The sequence below is a fragment of the Heterocephalus glaber genome, unplaced genomic scaffold (assembly GCF_053883595.1).
Source record: "Heterocephalus glaber isolate CG9 unplaced genomic scaffold, H.glaber_assembly_v1.0 deba00001688, whole genome shotgun sequence".
NCBI classification, from domain to species: Eukaryota; Metazoa; Chordata; class Mammalia; order Rodentia; family Bathyergidae; genus Heterocephalus; species Heterocephalus glaber.
In genome coordinates, this window is record NW_028258413.1 from 9,454,815 (window position 1) to 9,475,866 (window position 21,052).

Consider the following 21,052-nt stretch of genomic DNA (forward strand, 5'->3'; position numbering starts at 1 on the left):
AAAGCCCTTGAGTTTGTTTACTCATCTTACTGCCTTAAAGGGGCAATCATCAGAGTCACCCTCAGAGTTTCCTTGGTGGCTGGCTGAAGGCAGTTTGGGGCATTTGACTCATTTATGCAGACGACTTCGACTACACTGTTGTTTCCATCTTGGACACTTGTTTACTTTGGGCCTTCTGACAGATGAGCTCACCCAGACCTTAAAATGCAGAGTTTAAGCTTGTGTCAGACTATAATTTGATGCTAACTTTGTTTATTCCCTTCTCCAATTACTGAAGTTACCACCCTCATCTCTGGAAAATAACTGGAGACGATGTTTGTTCTGTAGCAAATTAGAAACTGACGTCCCGTCCCCCCGGAGTGTGACTGTGTGTGTGAGACTTAATTACATTGCAACCAGGCATTATGTGTCTAAACCAACTTTCCTTTATTCTCTGACACTTGTTTCATGTTTGGGGAAAGCAAGGGAAAGTGGTAAATGTCTTCTAAAAGTGGAAAATTCCCAACCCTGAGCTACTGAGCCATAACGCATGCCCATAATATTTATGGAAAGCTGAATCACCTCCCCATCCCTGCAGGAGAGTGCATGGGAGGAGGGACACTCATGCTGTCACCTGCCCTGGGTCCCAGGGGCCAGAGCTCTCAGGCCTCCATCTCCAGGTCTTGCTATAAACCAGGATTATGACTGCAGCTGGGAGAACATTTTAAATGTGGAATAAGACAAGGAGAGGACCAAAGTGTCTCTTTTATGGACACTGTGTGTTTTATTTTCAGCATCTATAAATCTGTAGTCCTTTATGAACAAAACAAAGTGGTCAATTTTCTCAGGGGCTGTGCTGTACAGTGGTGCCAAGGGCTTAGTCTGGAACAAAGTCATTAAAAATAACAACATGCCAAGGACCAGTCATAAACAACTTACAGAAGCCTCCACAACCTCGCAGGCCACCTGAGGATCTGGACCAGGCCGCTGCAGACTGCCTGGCCAGAGCATGCAAACTCACTGGGACTCTTCCTGTTCTCTCCTCGAGTCTCTGCCCTTCCATGTGGCCTCCTTTCCTTCTTCTCCAATGGTTTGCCACTCCCTGGGCAACAGCTGAAGAGTGAGAGAATGAGAGAAAACAATCAAGAAACAAGCTAGCAGAAATCCCTGCGGTTACTTCGTCTTTCACACACACACACACACACTCACCCTTCCTCTACCACATAACAACAGAGAAAGAAGCCAGCATCACATGACTCCCTTGGTCTTGTATTTTCCAGCCTCCTTATGAGATACGCAATGATTTTGCTGTATGAATTATCCAGTTTGTGAAATTCTGCTATAGCTGCAAAATGTGAATAGAGACATCAGGTTATAATAATTGGACAGAATTAGGGCTTTACTATGCAGCCTATAAAAATGAATGGCCAAATGCATTTGTGGTTATAGAAAGTTGCAAAAAATCAAATAATGAGTGAAAACTAGTAAATTATTTAAGACATTGGTGTGTATGTTCATAGAGTTCATAGAAATTTGTCAAAACACACATAAAACCATAGAACTTGTGCTTGGGTGGTAGCTCTTCCTCCCTTCATCCTTTACTTTTTTCTCTTCTTATCCTTCTTCATATCTATACCTTTTAAATTTTCAGCAACAGTTACATGTTACTCATTGCTATGGTTTGAATGTTTGTGTCCCTTCCAAAATTCATGTAGAAATTTAAGGTCTGTCTTAGTCCATCTTGTGCTCGTGTTAACAAAACACCTAAAGCTGCATGGTTCATGAAGACCAGGAGTGTACTTTCCAAGGTTCAGCTCCATCAAGGAGCCAGCATTTGAGGAGGGCATGGCCTTCTCACATGGCAGAGGAGTAAGAGGAGAGCAAACCCATTCCTACAAAGCCCTTCCATGGCAGTGTTTATCCACTGAGAGTCCACTGTGTCCTCATGAGGTCATTGTCACATGAGGGCTCCTCTCATGGATGGGGTAAATGCCTTGTACAGAAGCTGGGGGGACTAGTGAGGCCCTTTTGGCCTCTGCCTCCTGCCACATAAGGACACAGGAGCAAGGCAGCATCTCAGAGTCCCTGAGCAGCCCTCCTGGGGCGAGTACCAGTGCCATGATCTTGAATCCCCAGCCTCCAGAACTGAAAGCAGGAGATTTCTGCTCTGTATAAGTTACCCCAATGAAGGTACTGTGTTACATCACATGAGTGGCCTAAGACATCCAAGTAATAAATATGTACTGTAGCTGAGAAAACACTCCGGGCCACTCTGCATGCAAACCATGGTTTCTTCTTGGTCTGGAACCCTCTAGGATTTATTAGAGAGTCTCAGGGGATCAGGGTAGATGGCCCACAATGGCTACATGCTGGAGAGCTGGAGGAAGCAGTAGATGCTCCGGTTGAGAAGTGGGAAACTACAGAAAAAGCTTGGTCCAGATGCAGCATCGATTGGAGACTGGAGGGTGGAAACTCCCTGGAGAGTCGCTGACGTGAGTCCACATTGAAAGGCTGAGAAACCAGAGTCTGATGTCCATGGCCAATGGCAGCAGCAGAAGACGCACGCACTTGAGCAGAGTGGAGCTTTTCAATTGTAGTTAGTCCCACTTCTTCCTTACCCACTCATTCTACCTGGGCTGCAAGCCTGTGGATTGAGGTTGGTGCCACCTGCCGTCCAGGAGGACCTTCTCCCTCCTCTTGCTGGCCCATGTACACCCCCAGAAGTACGCTTTACTATTCTTAGGTGACTCTTCATCCTGTCAAGTTGACAATCACCGTTAGTGTCCACACTGCCCAAGTTCAGGAAGAACAAGGTAAATGACTCGGCTTTTCTCCATGGCAATAATATGCCCCATGCAGCTTCCTCATGATGATTCTTTCTTTTGCCTGTAAGCTTCTCCAGTCCTTGTATGACTACATCCTCACCTCATCAAATCACTGTTCAAACAAAATGTTCTGAGAGCAGCTTTTCTGCAGCCAGGTCTACAGTAGCAGCCTGTCCTTCTCTGTCCCCTTGTCCTACATTCTTTTTCATCCTTGCACTTACATAGGACATACTCAGTAAATAGTATTAAACACAAGGCTGGATTTCTCATAACTCTACACAGTAGCTACTAGCATGCCACCTATTTTTCCAGGCTTAGAGAGAATTAAATATATTGCCCAGAGTTCCTGATAACAGAGTACCTATCCTTCACCACCACATAATGGGATGTTTTTTTATTGACTGGTTCATGCCTGTTGCCTCAAAGTTAAAAACAGGCACTTGAAGGAGCAGAGAAGATATAAAGTAAAATATTGCTGGTAAGGAAATGTCCAGAGACATGACAAATGACAGGGTATGAATGTGAAAAATGATGTGTACTTCAGAGCCATCAGCAAGCAATTGAAAACACCTTTATACAAGAAGGTCAAGACAGTTTTAAGATCTGTACTTACTGGCAAAATTGATTGCAGTATGTGCAGGGAGAAATATTTTGTTATCTCCTATCTCAGACAGAAATTGGAAAGAGGAAACACCAAAAGCTGGAAAATATGTGTGGTATCTGCAGAGCGGCAGATACGTAACTCACTGAGCAGCTGAAGAATGGAGTCGGAGGTTTGTGCTGGCGTCCTTCACAGCCCTACTCACTTCCCCTAAATTCTTCCTCTCTTTCATCAAGCAGGCCCTGGATCTGGGGCCCCTCCCCTGGGCCTGTGCCTGGGAACCACAGAACTGAGGCTCAGGGGTCTCACAGAGGGCCTGAAAAGGGGTCTGTGCGGCCGAGCAGAGGGCAGCGGGGACCTGATTGCCAGCGTGATTGCTTCTCTGGTTTAACACCTGTTCCTGTGAGAGCAGAGCAGCCACGTAGAGCCTGGGTCTTGACTCCCTGTCTGCCCACAGAGCCCACTCTTAATGTCAATGTCAGCTGCACATGGGCATTAATGCTGTGTAATCTGTACACTCATATATCTGATTTCTGCTCATTTAGAATTTCTTTTAAAGTCACTTTGAGTATCTTCAAATTTTTTGGAAAGTTTTTTCAAGAAGACAGAAGATAGGCATAAGGAAAAGTTTTAAAATTCATAGTTCCAAAGCCATAGAGTAAATATGACTGTGTTTTGGGTGGAAGCTACAGTGTGGGAAGCTGCAGGTCTCCTCCTACTTGTACAACCCAGTGATGCTCTGGTCAAAGCCTCTGCTTCCAATTGCAACAGAAGTCAAACCTACAATGCCTTCAACACATGGAGACCACCCACCTCTTGGGGTCTCAGAGCATCTTCACACGAGAGCTGGGCACATTAGGGCTGAATCCCACACAGATATACGACCACAATCTAAGCACAGATACCCAGGAAGGTCTGTTTGCATCTCATGGCCAGACTTGCTTTCAGTATCTCTTCTCCATAGACAGAGAAAGAAGAAATAAACAAAAAACAGAATATCCCATTACAGCTTCATAGATATGAAAGATAAACCCAGAAGAGTAAATATAACATATTAAAAGTTTATAGCAAAATAAACTGAAATAAAAAGGGCATAACATATATTTAAATATATAATTTATTAAGATTTCCCTGAAACAAAAGAATATTTCAATCCACATACTTAAAGTCATATCAATGCAAGAATTCAGGAGAGTTGTTCTTATCTGTTTTGAAGTAATTTGAGAGCAAAATTTAACCAATCAAGAAATGACTAAAAAAAACACAGCAAAAAAATTTGTGGTAATTATTGAATCTATTCAGCCATAGAACAAAAGCTGAAACAAATGTTAAGATTAAAAGTTCAGATCCCAATGTAAATATTCTATAATTAGAAATGGGCCAAAATTGAGAGAACAAATATTCTGATCTCTCCTTTAAAAGTCAAAGAGTAAACATAAAAGTATGTTTAATAATACAGAGGTAACACAGTATTTTTAAAGCTATGCAAAGAGGAATCTAAAATAATGTAACAGAAGAAAATCAGTCCTATCAATAAATGCAATTTGGCTAAACTCAGTGACAAAAAACCCCACACAAAACACTGAATCACAGAGCAAATTTCCCCTAAAATAAAAGGGGAAAGTAGTACCAGGTGAATGTAATAAAAAAGGGAGCCTGCCTGGGCAGCCTGAAACAAGACATCACCATGAAAGAAGGGAAAGTGGCAAAGAGCATTTGTTTCTCCTGGAGGCACTGCTCTCAGGTTGCTTTTCCAGAAAAACAAAGTATGAAGCAATGAGTACAATTCACTACATAAAGTATTGCAGTCCCTTAGAAAAAGGGAAGAGCCTAACACAGAAGCACACGCACATTTATTTATTTCACAAAATGGGTTTCTGTGGAGCCACATGAGAAATGACAAAGAGGAGGAGCAGTAGGTAGCGAGAGAAGAGGGTGTGGTGGGGACTCTCCGTTGGGCACCTTTACCAAGAGAGGGAAATAAATTCATTGTGCCAGGGGGCACATTGCATGCCTGCAGACTAAAGGAAGTCGTCCACTTTCAAACCACACAAAGCTCAAAGCACTGCACCCTGTTTAGCTAGCAGGCTCAGGTGGGAGGGTGGGAAAGACGAGGGATGGTGACCCAAGTGACCAAACCACCAGCATTGCCCAGGTTCTGCCAGGGGAGCCCTCTCAGTGATTGCAAAGCACAGACACCCCCACCCCCACCCCAGGATCAGGGCCAAGCCCACAGCCAATCAGCCCTACAACCACAGGTGACCTCACAGGGAGGGGAGTTGTTGGGGGCTAGAATGTTCTACCCAGGGTTGGAGAGCCAGGCTGCAGTTAGGGAACATTTCCAGCAAATTGCCCAAAATGAATCTTAAAAAACTTCAATTCTTCACGGCTGCCTTTCCGTATCAGGATAGGCATCCTTGCTCTAAAGAGACAGGCTTGCTTTGTCTTGGTGTGTTCAGGCTACTCTACAGAACCACATTTTATCAGTTAGGGTTTGCCAGAGGAATAGAAGCAGCAGAAAATACTGGTCTGAAGATACGTAGGAAGTTACCAGGCAGCTGGCAGGCTCAGAAGGGGAGAGTCTACACTGGCCATCTACATGCTGGAAAGCCACAGGATACAGGAGCTGCTCAGCCCAAGAAGTTGGAAGCCACAGAACAAGAGGGACTGAGGGGGCAGAGCCCATCCTGGGCTGAGGCCTGAGGATCCCTGGACAGTTGTTGGTACGAGTGTGCATTGAAAGGCTGTAGAAGCTGGAGACCAACGTCCAAAGGTGATGGTAACAAAGACAGCTCTTCAGTAATGAGCACCTTTCCTTCTTTCCCACCTTTTGCCACCAGGCTACAAGCTCATTGGTCAGTGCCATCTGCATCCAGGGTGGGTCTTCCCCTCAGTTGGCTGAGCTACGTGCCAGTCATCCACAGACACCGGAACTATGTTTCTCTACTCTGTCAGTGGTTTCCTAACCATTCAAGCTGCTATATCATGATGAATAGTCACAGCCATAAACTGGGTTTCTTACAAACAACAGACATTTATTTCTCATAGTTCCAGAGGCTGGGAGTCTGAGATCATTGCTGGTGTGGCCAGGTTCTAATGAGAGCTTTCTTCTAGTCTTAGAGACCACCTTCTTGCTATGTCCTCAAAGGAGAGAGGAGGCCAGACAGGTCTTTGGTCTTCTGTAATGGCCCCTTCCCATTTATAAGTCTCCACCCTCATGCCCCAGTTACCTACCATAGCTCCCACCTGCGAATGCCATCATATCAGGTTAGGAGTCAACATAAGAATTTTAAGGGAGCACTGATGTTCAGTCTGTAATATTCCACCCTACCCCTGCTAAATTCAGGCCCTTCTCACATGTAAAATGGATGCATTCCACCTCACTAGCCCCCAGAGCCTTAATTTGTTCCAGCATCAACTTTAAAGTCTAATGTCTAATGTCGAATCTAAGTAACTCGATCAAATATGGGTAAGACTCAAAGTATTGTTCATGTGGAGGCAAATTCCCTTCAGCTAGGAACCTGTAAAACACTCTGTGGTTCCAAAACACAATGTTGTAACATACATAAGACAGAAATTTCCATTTAAAAGGAGAGAAATAGGAGAGAAGGAGAGAGACAGGTCTCCTAGCCCAACAGGACAAATTCCCATTGGGCCTCAGCATGGGACCGTTGTGGGATGCTCTGCCCTCCAGATGCAGGTGGGGGTCCCGCTGCAGAGCCCACTGGGGTGAGCTGCTACCCAGGCACTCTACTCAGCAGAGGCTACACCACTGAGCTTTACATGGCAGCCTTGCCCCATAGCCCTGGGTGAAAATCACTGCAGAAAGCAAGATGTGGCTCCCCCTTTGCAAACAAGGCAGCTCTGATGCTTGAGTTGCCTAAGGAATCACCCTTCCTTAGTCTTCAGAATAGCATGTTCTTGGAGAAACAAGCTCTGCAGCATTCTGTAAAACCTTAGGAGTCTGACAGCTTTCCTACACACCTTACCCCCACCCTTCAGTTCCAAGTGGTGGTCCTGCTGGGGTGGCTAAGGCCAATGTTCTGTCTTGCGCTGATCCAGCTGCCATCACAAAATACCTTGGCCTCGAGACTTACATGCAACCAAGATTTGTTTCTCTTGATTTTGAAGGCTGGATGGTTCAGATCAAGGTGCCAGCAGGCTGCACAGGGTCCCATGAGGGCCACTTAGTGGCTTGTAGATGCTGACTTCACGTTGTGTTTTCTCACACAGCAGTGCCCAGGGAGCTCTTCAGGATCTCTTTGATGAGGACATGAATCCTACTCATGGAGTTCTGCCCTCATGACCAAATCACCTCCCACAGCCATTTTCAATACCATGTTAGAGATGAGGTTCCACATATAAAGGTGGGGGTAACTGTTCATTTGATAGCATACCTAACTATGTAAGTTAGGATTTTATGTTTGTTTTGTTAAATACTAGATGCACGACTAGCTTTTCTTTTCCACGCAGGATGCACATTACTGACACCATAGCCCTCATTTAGAAACCATTACCCCCACCCATTATCTAAGCAGGATGGAAGCAGATCTGGGCTGTGGAGGGTGCTGGCTCCAGAGAGGGACATTCTGAGCCCCAGCCACAGAGGGGACAGTGACTTCCTACGCCTGGGACTGCAGGAGTTTCCTCTGTATGCTGATGGCCTCCAGAGGCTCCATCAGCCAGGCCAGGGAGCACTCTTCATGCTGCTAGGATGAGCTAGGATTTCTGTTCCATCAGGGCAAGCAACCAAGATGGCTGGGACCCACAGGAACTCGTGTGTGTGTGTCTGTGCGTGTGTGTGTGCGTGTGTGTGTGCGTGTGTGCGTGCACGTGTGTGTGTGTGTGTGTGTGGTGTCAGAGGGGTCTTCCTGCAGGCAGGAACGTTAAGTCTGGCCAGGAGACTCTGGACTATCAATTAAAGAATGACACTGCACCCAGGCTGGTGGAATTGGCCACACACCCTGACTCTGGGAAATCCACTTCCAGGTTGATCTGAATCAAGGCCCATTGCTGCCTCTCAGCTTACCGACATGTGGAAGGACCGGCACCTTAACGGGGCTTTCAAACATCCCAGAAGCTTCTTTTACACCAATTTCCTGGCTTTTTTTTCTTTTCTACCTCATGCCCTTTCTCTTTCTCTAAATTCTTTATATTTTCCCAACCACAAATGGTGACTGTTCAGGAGTGATTCTTCCAGCTGTCCTCTTCCTTTCAGGCCAGCAATGCAATGCCATGCACCAACTCACTTCACAACTGCTACACAACAGCAGGAAAGGCCTGCAGATGCACTTACTTCAGGTGAAGGAAAATTAATTTAAAGGAGAAAGGAAGCTGTGTGGAATCCAGTCCTGTTACTGTTTTACCACCGCGTAAGCAGCAGGAGAATGATCATAAGCAGGCTTTTGATGATCGACTAGCTGATTATAAAGATTTGATTTTTCTTTTCTACAGTTGGCCTTGAAGGAGGACATATTTTAAAGGAATACAAAGCTTTAGAAAAATAAATCTCTACCAGGTTGCTATTATTGACCCATTGGGAGATAAGAAGAATGGAAAAAAGTAACATCCTGTTTTAGTGTTTTTATGAAGCTACTATTTGATCTCTTTCTCCCTTCATCACTGGCTCCCAGCTCCCAGCTATAGAACTACTATCTCCATTCCAAGCTGGGTATCTGGGGCAGCTGTGCATCCCTCACTGAGCAACAACCCCAGAAGAGAAACCTGTGTTTTGTCACATGAAGCCAGTTCCTGTCTCTCCCGTCTCCAAAGACCTGGATTGAAGCCAGCTGTAGAGGTAAATTCCTTGTGCAGCAAAGGCACCTGAAGACTCTAGCGCCGCCCATGGCTCTGTGGATGGATCCAATGGCTGTATTGTGGCCCACGGCCATATGTTAGTGCAAAACCCAAATGTTTTCCCGAATTTTCCAAACAATTCCATGCTTTCACCAATTATTATGCTCCATAAGTTGTGAACCTGAACGTAGCTATTCTAAACTGTCGATGATTTTCAAATGATCAATTTGAATCCTGGAAAATGGGCCACTAATTCATCTTTCTTTTTCTTTTCTATAGAAACTGTCATTACAAAAATTTTGTTACAGGAATATGCAAACAAAATAATGTAGGGAATTATTATAGGAATGTATCTACTTATTAAACTTCTTAGATTATAAAGCACAAGCAGAACTCTTTTTCCTTCCCAAGATGACTCCTTTCCCACCAACATTGACATTAAACTAGTTGTTCAGACAAAACACCAAGGGGCTTCACACCCACATCCAATTCCATTCGCCAACTCTGCTGTTGACTTTACTTTCAAAAAATGACTCTCAAATGTCAGGTCCTCACCTTCCCTTCCCCGTCCATGTCCCAGATGTGTCTCCTACACCACAGCCTTTGCCTCCCCACTCATCCTGCTCCTGGCTCCACCCCTTCTGAGGCTGAATGTTTATGTCCCTCCACCTAGGAACTAAAATACATGTTAAATAATAAATTCCAGGGTCCATTTTCTTAATATTTGCTCATATCTTCAGCTGCTCATTCTTCCCACTAGTCTTTGTCTTTGACCTTATGGGTCACCTAGTCCCTTAGGAATCTCTGTTCTTCCTGTCCAATCTACAATCCACGACACATCACAGCCACTTGGACAGTTCAGATGTGGGAGGACAAAGTGCTGTTAAGCTAACACATCCATCCATCCTTTCCTTGGCAGCTGAGCAATACTGGAGGAAATCATCTGATCACCTTGACTGGGGCCACTACAGAGACAGGCTCCCCCTCAGGGGGACACTTTGAAGGTGTCCCTGATGGACTAATTCTCAAAAATCATTATTGTGCACTTCAGCATTTCCTTCAAGTCACCATCACTGTGGCTTTCTCTCACTGTCCAACAGTTAACTTTGTCTCCTTAACAAAGAAATAAAAATAAAAGACATTAAAGAATGGATACATTTAACCCATTCAATCCACAGTTCTTAACCATCTACCTTTTCCAGGCACTGTTCTATGCTAATCAGCCAGGTCCCCAGGCCATTTTCACCTTCCACGGGTGTCCAAAACAGCCCTGCAGATGCCCACCAGTATGCTGAGCACCAGCTTCCTGCCAGGGACTTCTCTAGATAAAAGAAATACATCAGTGAGGAGAAGACCTACAGAAATCTTCCTGTGAAAGCTTTCATTTTAGTGAGGATTTCATTTCATTTCATTCCATCTGTGTCAGTGCATATACCTGACATATTCTGTGCCTGAGTGTGTAGATACACAACATTGAGGGACGGGCCAGGAAGACAGGAAATGGAGAAGAAGACAGGAAGTTGCAAGACACAAAAGGCAGAGTCAGCACAGGTACCTTTCAGTTTAGCTTTCAGAAAACACATACAGCTTATAAAAATGGAAATGGGGAGACCAAATGCTGGGTTTCTTGCCCAGGAAGTTACTGATTGGATGTAAGAAACTTCTTCCCTTCTCTGCCTGAAAGCCGAGGTTGAACACTAAAGGTGATGTCCAAAGGTTCCACCAAGCGTCTTAACCTGCCATCCATAGACCACCTGCCCTCTTTTAAAAATGTCATAATAACAAATATAAAAAGGAAGCTTTGTTACTTATGTACATTAATTATCTTACATATGTTATATGTGGTCCCAGACAATTCTTCACCCAGTGGGGCCCAGGCAAGTCAAAAGCATGGACACACTTGTACATCTGGACTCTAAATTGTCAGGGTAAGAAACTTTCCTGGAGTCTTAGGTCTCCATAAATCCAATGGCCCCTAAATTAGCGCCGTCCTCACACATATTCATTCGCACAGCCCCCCTCCCATATGGCCATCTGCAGCTCCTTCCCCAGCTCTCCACGCTACCACGAGAGAACACAGCTATTTGTTCTTTATGAGCACATGGTGCTGCCATGCGGACAGATTTCCATGGATTACTAACAACGAAGGAAACAGAGAGTAGTGGGCTTCACATGTCTCTCTCAACACCCACCTGCCTCTTTCTCACTAAATGTCCTGAGCATACGCTTATTAGTTGCTATGTTGCTTTGCACTAAAACCAGACTTTACCTCTAATTCAACATTTCTGAGTTTAAAAAGCTGTTCCTTCCAGCAATTATCAGTCTGTGGAGGAGCCATGTAGTAGAAGTCCATGGAGCTCTGGCTGTGGGAACTCCAAGCAGCCTTCTCCCAGAGCGCCCCTTTCCCTGGGAACCATGCTTTCTCGGGCCCTCAGCACGTGGCTGGTGGCAAAGCTGACCCAGCCTGGGCTGCAGACATGGCAGCCACCACCTGTAGGGATTGGGTGAGGAAGCCGTGTGATCACTCGGCTGCCACAGGGACAAGAGGTCTCCTGGGGCTGCTGGGAGGAGAGGACTGCCCTCCAGCCAAGCATTGGTGAGGATACAGGGCAACTGCAGTTCTCTTGCACTTCTGGTTGGAGTAAAAATGGAGACAACCACTTTAGAAAGTTTTACATCTTTTAAATTGTTAGACATAAACCTATTCTGCCCAGATATTCCACACCTCATCATGTGCCCAGAAGAAGTAAAAGCATATGTCCTCACAAGGCCATGTATACAGATTCTCCACCTTTATTTATAACAGTCCCCAGATAGAACACTCTAGGTGTTTGCCTATTTATAGAATAAGTATTTAATAGATAACCAAAGTGTAGTAGACACAATCAATGGAAACATTCAGCAACAAATACAACAAACTACCCATATATGTAACACAATGGATGAGTTATGAAATCATTGTGATCAATAAAATAATTGGCACAAAAGAATACATAGTATATGATTCCATTGTTTAAAATTCTAGAAAATGCAAATTATAACAACAGAAAACATCAGTTGTTGCCTGGGGCTGAGGTAGTGGGAGCTATTGTTAGCTGAGGGGCAGGAGGAATTTTTTCAGGGTTAGAGGAAAGTTTATTGGTGATGGGGGTGGATTTGAAGTGGGTACAACTGTTAACATTCATCAAATTGTCAATATGTATGTACAAGTAAATTATATCTCTGTAAAGTAGATTTTAAACATACAAATTAATCCAATAATAAAACCAATTTGAAATCAGTTCGTTTTTATAATTGCTGTGAAACAATTCTCAGTGACCTTTGGTCTAAGTTGTAACCAAATTTTCTGGTCATGTGTGTTCTAGGTAAAAGTTAATTCAGAGAACTTCTAGTGATGTATTTGGCTGTCCACCCTGTCGACTTCCTGCAGAAAACTGGCTTGAGAGTGACATGTCTACTGCCTGAAATAGTTTGGGGTCATTTTGAGGATAGTTTGATGTGTGATGGACTGGTAAGCATTCAACAACCGGATTCCTAAAGAAAAATGGATTTGTCACCCTGGCTGATGTCCTTGGTATTATGACACCTTCCACACTAGTCTGAAGGGACTAAGTTAATGTTGCCGAACAACGATTTGGGAAGAGATGTTTACAAAAGCCACTGTGAGTCATTGTGAGCCTTACACCTGACAGTGTAGGATAATCCCTATTCTGAGCTGGACCATTCAGCCCCTGTGGTCCTAGATTCCTACATGTTCACTTCAACTTGTATAAACACTGGCACAGTGATTGCAAAATACATGGAACAAAACTTCAAATACTTCAGTTCACTGTTCCATTTGGAAATTATCATCTGAACTTTGCAGTTTACTTTTTTGAAACATGTATGAGCTATTTTTCTATTTTTCAAAACATTAATACAATTAAAAATCATTAATCACAGTTATCTTTTTATTTTATCACATTTACTTTGTTTCCTTTTACATAGCTATGTATACAAATTGAATTAAAGAACATTTCTACATGTTTCTTGCATTTTAAATTTTATTTTGTGAATATTACTAAAATATTTATAACAGAGGGGTGTTAAAATAATGCTAAGTGGGCCACTGAATAGATGAATTGTGTAAGTATAGAAGTTCTAGATGCAAACTAGCATAATTTTAAATGAAGATTTAAATGTGACCGTCTATTGTAAAAATAAAAGTCAGAGTTACTAGTAGATGTATCCAATTCACGCACAATTTAGTCTTCCACACAAACTGGAATGGAAGTTGTTACTGGCTTCTTATTCCATTGTCATGAAAAAGTCTTTGGCATCTATTTTCAGTTCTTTTTCAGTAAAACAAATAAATTGTAATTGATAATACTCCTGACCTTTTCCACATTCAAAATTCTACAACGGAAGTGGATATTTGACAAGTTTGCAACAACAAAGGTGAAAAGATCTAAAGAACAAGAAAAGATCTGAAAAACAAAAGTAGGAAAGGAAAACCAGGACTTGAACCTCAGTCTGTACTGAAGCCCCAGTCATTATTTACCCCACAGAATCCGATCCTTCCAACACTGTTTTCCGCACTTGAAATAGAACCTTGTCTTCTGAAAATCTTTCTCCTGGAATCCAATAATAGCACATAATACTCGTGAAGAACTGAAGATTAGCTGTGCTTGTTATTGACTATGAGAATCACTTTATCTATGTCAACTTATCCATTTTTGTTGTTGGTGGTGGTACCAGAGATCGAACTCAGGTCCTTCTGCTTGCAAGGCAGGTGGTGGATCCACTGAGCTAAATCCCTGGCCTGAACTTATCCATTTTATGTAACCCTAGAATTTTAATATCTCCATTTTACAGATGAGAAAAATGAGGGATTAAAAATTTTAAATAGCTTGTTCATGGTCATAGTGCTAATGAGTGGAAGCAGAAAGCTAAATCTTGCATTTCTCACTTTAAAGCTCATTTTCACACCAACACTAGCAGTTCTGGTTAATGTAAAGCATTTGTATTTCACTTTGCTTTCTGTTTGTAAACTCAAAGTCTGCTTGATAAAAAATTCAAAAGCTCAGAAGTGGAAATTGCCAGCTGAGAAGCAGGTTTTGTGCTGCTGTCCTTCCAGTCAGAATGTCTGTCTTCCTCAGACATGCCCTGAGCTCAGCAGCGGTATGTTTATGATTACACTGGTCTTCTCCTTGTCTCTGTCCAGGCAGCCAGTGCAAGGAGACAACTTATCTTCAAGGTGCCATCAATTTTTAGCAGAAAGAACAGGCTCATGGCCATCAACTCAGAATATCACCGCCATGAGAAAAAGAAACAGAATCATTCATCTACTCAGTCCAGTTTTTTAAAAAGAAAGTGAAGGACACAGATCAGCCCTTGTTGATGCCCCAGGCACCAGGTGCCCACCTTGAAAGAGATACCCTGGTACTTCACAGGCAGATGAGGAAAAACAGGAGGGCAGAGGCCTGGGCCTATGGATCGATACGATTTACCTGTGGTACTGAGATAGCATTTTTATGCATAGAACCCTGGACTCAAAGTGTTTGTACAGAAAAGAAACACATCTGTGGAATCTTCATTTCAATGTAAAGCTGTTCTGAGAGCTTTCATCTAACAGTGAAAAGCATGCTTTTCCATGTGAGGCAGAGCTCCAATTTGATTATTTTCTGGCTAGGAGATTGCGGCTAATCCCTTCTCTTCTCTCAGGTCCAGATGTGGATGTATGAATGTATGGTGGTGACACAGAGTTCCTGAGCTTGGTGGTCACAAAGCACTCTCCAGGCTTCGGCAGTGATTGTAGCTCTTACCTTTGCAAGCTCAACAGTCTGCCTCCGTGGTTTGCACTATGAGATGAAAATTTCCAGGGTCCTCCCCTCTTCATCTGTTGTTTAAATCAGTCGGTCCCTCCTAAAATGAATTTATGAGTCCAAGTGGCCCAGTATGTCTGTCTGGCCCTCTTCCCTGTTGGAGATTGGTCTCTTAGGTACACAGCTTTGTGCATACAGTCACATGGTCTACACATCGGTCCCTCCCACTGACTGCTGAGAACAACTAAAAGCAAAATAGTGTCCCAGGCAGTTTCCTACCCTCCTTATCTTAGTGCAGCATTTGTCAGCAAATGTTTGTTGGATTGATGATTCTACCATCTATCCATGTACTTAGTTAAGAACCAATAAACTCACTGTGTTAAGCACCCCTCGGGCTGCGAGGGATCTGTGCTTAGGAGAAAGACTCTGCCCCAGGGAGGAGGCCCTCTCCTGCTTCCTACCAGTCCCACTTACAGTCCCAGCTCACAGCCACAGGTCACCCTGCCCAAAGCTGTGACTTTACTCCCACACATAGCAGTCCCTCTCAGCTCTGAACTTCGCTCAAATTGACGGCAATTTTTTGGAGTTCTAATTTACTTCAGTTTTGGTTATCAACTAGAAAAGTAACCTTAACATGGTCTAAATACTAAATCCAATGAACTATTTTAGAGCTGACGTTTTTAGGACTAGTAAACTGAGAAAATAAAGAAATGTCACAAGACAATTAGGGGAAAAAATCACACTTGCACAAGGAATCAGAGAACTTTTGCTGTTAGAACCATCTGCGGCATCTCTCTGAAACTTGACCTTTTTTTGTAATACACGACAGGGAGCTCAGGCGCCCTGTTCCAGTTTTAGATGCTTCCAACCATTTTAAAGATTTTATGCTATTACAGAAAACAAATCATCTTTAGCTTCCTCTGGAACTATAAAGATCTCACCCACCTTTTACCCAAACACTTCTTCCAGTAATCTTTTGGGATATTTTTAACCAGCAGCCACACATAAACCCATCTGCATCAATAAACATTAAATTATCCAAAAGACTTGTTTGAAAAATCTTTGTGCTCCATGGGAAAATGCTTTTTAAACCAGAATCACTGCTTTGCAAGTTAAATATGACACGAATTTCTGCAAACTGAAGAGCCTGCGAATGATTAATACTTATTTATAAGTGCTCATGTATCACTGGTAAGAATCTGTTCTTCAATATATGCAACATCCTGACTTGTAGGTTCTAGAATAAATAATTTACCCCTTGACTAATCAAGTAGGTGTCCTTTTGTAGTATTCTGAAACTTGCCATATTTTTAACTTTGTAAAATGTGGACCAATTTTTGCAATATGCTTGCAATTATTTCTATGTCCCAGGGGTAGGATGTAGTCTGCTTACCACTTTGGAGAGAGTCACAAAGAGAAGATAGGAATGCATGGCTTCTGGAGTCGACAGGCTTAGGTTGGCATTCTAGTGTCTACAATAAAAATGCTTCACTTCTTTAAGCAACTTACCAACTTTCTTTGAGCACTGATGTCCTTTTCCATAAAGATATCTTTAAATTCCTAGGAGCACAGGAGATGTGTGTATAAAATTTCACTGTAGACGAAAGCTTCTTGAACACAGAGATGCATTAATGCATTCATTCACAGCCTACAAGAGTATGGACATATAATCCCCAAACAGTAATTGTCGAATGAATGCACAGCTCACAGCAGAGATTAATCAATGTTTTAATTTCTCCTTGGGTCCATCTTGAGCTGAACTCCTTCTTGGCAAAGTTTACCCTTCTGCTTTGAAGATCACCGTCATACGTAAGTAGAAGAAAAAATAAATGTTGACTTGTTCTTTCTCCCTTTTAATATTATAACACCTAGTCCAAGAGGATCCTGCCTGTGATCTCTGCATCCCCAGTGGAAAGCAGGGACATGTTTCTTGTCCATGGCATATTTCAAAGCCAGGCTTATTATGAGTTTTATATTTTTTCCAATGAATTTTCTTGTGAGAACACTACTTCATATTTTTCCTATGAAATGTACCTCTTCTACCATCATTTCTAAATTCTCAGATTGCTTCCTGTTATCTCTATGCCATTCTTCTTTTCTTCTTTTCTAGGATTATTTAGGATCAAATTGTCAGATTTCATTCTTAGAGATTCCTGTTCTTGCCTTAATGCTTATCTTTTTTGAATTACTGTCTTCCTTTAAGTTCCATAACATAGACTCACATTTTCTATGAATATTTTAACGCTGCTTTCCTAACCCCCAGTGCACACATCAGACTATGTGCTGTGTATGTCCTTCCTTGGATTTACACCAATGTTTATACATGGAAATCAGCCCTTTGTTTTTTCCAATGCTATTCAAAGTACCAATCTTCATTGCTCCTTCTAGAAAATGCATCGATTAGTGAGGAAAGTAAATAATGTATCACATTATCCACTCTAAGTGTCTCCCAGAAGAAAACTTTATATATGAAGGTTTCAATACACTTTGGTATCTTTTACATATCAGTAGCATTCTTGTATTTTAACTGCTGTATCTAAATCTGCCAACTGGCTTAATGAATTAACTCCTATCACAGCAGCTGCTATTGCTCTTCCCATATTGTCTCCTCTTTGTTTTCATTTACCTACCTTCCAGTCATCCTGCTGCAATAATCTCATGACTTCCCTGATAGATTAATACTATGATAACTTAGGACTCAGTCATAACCCATGGAACTCTTTCCAAAATGGTCAAGGGTCACAGGGCCAGGGCAGGCTAAAGTGACAGGGTCATGAAGTGATCCACTCAAGGTCTAAGGCTGGCTCTGGAATCCAGGCAAGATGATTGGAAGTCTGAGCCCTGGAGTTTTAGTTTTTGGTAACTAGTGCTGATCACAGTGGGAGAGCGAGGACAGGGCTGCATTCTTGAACCTTGTCTATTGATTCAGTTCAGTAAATAAAGGCCTCAGCTCTGTCTGCATAGAAAAGACCAAAGCTTCTTCAACCAGGTCTCAGCACAACCTGGGAAAAGGAGATCCCTCCTTCTACTCTATACCAAGTCCACCTTGATATGCAGACATTTCAAGAAATAAATGTGACTCCCTATTACTCTATCCTGAGGCTTGGTGGACACTTTCATACATTTCCATGATTCCTCCAACTCACTGGATCCAGGTTCATTGGTGGAATGCATTTCTGAAATTCAAATTTCAACTTAAAATGGTAATCAGCTTAGATGGTTTCATAAGGGCAAAGTGCACATAATCTGTTGCTTGACATATTGGACAGACAGAGTGCAGTAACAAGCAACTTCCAAACCCCCTGTGATTAAACCCAAAAATGGTGTATTTCTTTCTGTATCCCAATATCAGCAGGCAGAGACCTCTGTCTTGGGCATTCCTACGAGAGCCAGGCCACAGGGAACCTGTGGCTGCCACACAATTCGGGGCTGCGGAGTTCTCAGCTACAAAAGTCCTTGCTTTGGGAGGACGTGTAGGTGGAAGGAGAGCATGCTGCTTGCAGTCACCCCCATCCAAACACACATTGCTCCTCCTTATATTCCAGGCAGCAGAACTTACCATACAGTCCCCAGTCAGGGAGGATGGGAAGCTCATTTAGTGATGTGTCAAGAAAAACAAAAACCTATGAATGAAAACACCAGGAAGCCTCTGTCATAGCAGAATTTCATCCTTCAGTATCACAAACCAATAGTGACTGACCAGTAACTCCTCCAATTTGTGACCCAAACAAGCCTCCCTTTCTGTTTGTTACCCACGCAGTCATTTCCTTTCCCTCTCAAATAGAAAAGGGCATAAAACAAAATCTTAGCTAGAAATATTTTGTGTTCCTACTCCAAATTTAAAATCATTAAATTTATCCCTAGTGTCCAGAGAGCTCTCAGTTATATCAAGTTTCACGTATCAGGTCAAGTAAGGAGTGGGAAATGGGTTAGGATTTTTTTTTTGCTTCAATTCTTTTATTGGTACATTTTAGGTACACAATACATTTACATTTATCATTAGGTGGTTATACCTGTACATGATGTATCTTGGTTCTTATTTTTTCCCCCTTACCTGTGCGCCCTTCCCCCCTCCACCCTTCCCTATTTACAAAGACTTTGTTTCCATTTTTTTCTTTTCTCATAATTTGCCTTTCCCTTCTTTCCTTTCCCCTTCCCCTCCCACTTCCCCTACCTTTTCTTCCTATTTCAAATTATCAATTATTTGTTTTAATCCTTATTTATACTTTCAGTTTCTCATCCCAGAGAAACTATTTGGTATTTACATGTGTGTCCTATTTATTTCACTTAAGAGTATGGCCTCAATATGCATCCATTTAGCTATAAATGTCTCTAGTTTCTTGTTCTTTATGGCTGAGTAGTACTCCATTTTATAAAAAAAAAACCAAAACACATCTTCTTTATCCAGTTTCCAGGTAATGGGTACTTGGGCTGTTTCCAAGCTTTACCTATTATGAACTGTAAACATGGGTGCACATTTTTTACTGTGGTGTGATTGTTTAATGTCTCCCTCCATCATCTCTTCAGTGTGGCAAAATAAATTACTTCAGGAAAACCCATGTCAGTTAGCTGCCTCTGAAAAGTTACATGAGGAAATCATGCCTTTAAAGTCTTTTCAGTATCAGGCTATAATTTTCCCTATTCCTCTCTGGAACATGGGATATTAGTTTCTTTCACAAGAAACAAACATTCTTTCCCTGTCCAGGGCAACTGCTTTATGCTTATGATGAGATGTTCTTTGGAACCAGACCTATCTGAGACTAATTCTAACCTGGCACTTATTAGTCACAGCTCATTAACTAGGTTAACTTAAACTCTCTGAATCCCAACAGCTTCATCAGTAAAATGGAGAAAATTCCCAAGCTTAATGTTCTGGGTTGGTTTAACAGGAACTGAGAGCATTCAAGGGGCAACAGGTATTGTCCCATTCTCCTTTGGCTGGCTTTCTCCTCTGAACAACCGAATTCCGATTTCAAGGGCCCCTGAGCTTTCTGATTTCACCCTTCCCTCCAGCCAGTGCACTCAAAATGTTGTATTGAAATCTTTCACCTTCTACAGCGAAACCTATTTGACTAATCATTTACAGCCCTGGACTTCACTCCAAGAAAATATGTGGAACATGCTGCTTAGATGTTGCTGAAGAAGTCATGTGATTCTCAGTTACTCTGGGTCTCAGTTTTCCTGCAGTTTACTGAAATTCTCTGTGTAAATGTAGTAAACCAATGGCTGTATCTCTGGACAGTTAGTGGACTGTAAGAGCTTTGCTTGTAAATGGATTTTTATTTATATGTAACTTTGGCTAACTTCATCTACTATCAATATTTTGACAAATCCCTAGTATCTAAGGCACAGTGTCCTTTAGTAATCATAAAAGCATGATCATCTTTTTATCTTGCTATTAAAATTTATAGTACACAATGGCTGGTGTACAAAATATCTAATTCTTTATTGAGGAATATGCATGAGATGGAAACTCAAATTTACAATGTGTGCTTTTTTTTTTTTTAACATAATCCTAGCTGGAACATTAGAATACACTCTGTCTTTCTCTATATTTTTATGCCTGAAAATGAAAGATTGAAAATCCTGTGGGCATCATGTGACAGTCATATTATACAGTACAAGGTCTAACTCAATTGCTAATTTTCTCTAGCAAGCATTTGTGTATCACCTTTTGAATCTTATTTATATTGTAAAAATGTGTACAATAAACCACTTTAGTTAAGTGAATACTAATTTTAAAACACTTAAGCACTCAAATTTTAATCTTTTATTCACATTTATTTTACATTCACATTATTTTTAAATAAGTCTTCAGTGTCATGACTTTCCATGCATATTTTCTCATCTATACTTGGAGTTAAAGGCATTGCATTTAATATCTTAGGTAACTTTTCATTATTTTTACCCAATACTAATAAAGGAGAAAAATAAGCAAGAGAATTCTGCACAGTAATCTTCTCCATGAATTAAAAGCTGCAGAGCCAATGCTGGAAGATTTGGGGACAGCACTTCCCACTCTGCCGGTTCCTGTCTTCCAGGCAGAG